Below are 898 nucleotides of genomic sequence, written 5' to 3' on the forward strand. Positions count from 1 at the left end.
AGAATTTGAGGAAGAATTTGCTGCTATTTTCCACAGTTCAAATTATCGTGTTGATACTCCTTATCAGTTCCTTTTGTAGCAGCAGCAGCAGCAGTAGTAGTAGTAGTAGTAGTAGTAGTAGTAATAGTAGTAGTAGTAGTAGTAGTAGTAGTAATTGAAATGATCTCGTTCTGAGTCAATTCTTACTGACAGCTGCTTTTCCCATGCACCGGTGCTCCCTCTATGAGTCATTTTGACAGCTGTTTTTCCCATAAACTGGTTCTCCATTTATGTGTCATCTGATGTAGTTTCCTGGATGTCAGTTGTCCTTCTTATTGTCAACCACTTTTGCAGAATGTACTGGATGTACTTTCTTGTGGCACCGACACTAGTGGGGTTGCGCAGTCCTCAGCAAGACAAACCCAGAGACATCACAACCTTACACTTCCTCTGCTCATTTAGATGGAAGAATCCATTTTAGATGGAAGAATCCATTTTCCTCCAGTTTTTGATGAATTTTGCTAAATATTGTTCTTGGTTGATTGATAGCTGTTTAGTTGGACACAAGTATTTTAAACTTTGTTTGTTTCCTCGTGGGGGAGCGTGGAACCACTTTTCGGCCACTGCTGTTCTCAAGTCTACTCTGACTAATAACAGTACCTATTAGGATCCCAATTATGGATTAATTAGCACAATAGAGCTTGCCTACTGATGCATGTAAAGACTGGACCCAACAGAACCTGCAGAAAATAACCTACATGGTTCAACGGAGGGAAAAGCTGCAGCAGCTGCGGATTATAGAGTGCAGGGAACAAGATGTGGGTAAGGATTATAGAGTGCAGGGAACAAGATGTGGGTAAGGATTATAGAGTGCAGGGAACAAGATGTGGGTAAGGATTATAGAGTGCAGGGAACAAGA

This window comes from Octopus bimaculoides, chromosome 27, assembly GCF_001194135.2.
Source record: "Octopus bimaculoides isolate UCB-OBI-ISO-001 chromosome 27, ASM119413v2, whole genome shotgun sequence".
NCBI lineage: Eukaryota > Metazoa > Mollusca > Cephalopoda > Octopoda > Octopodidae > Octopus > Octopus bimaculoides.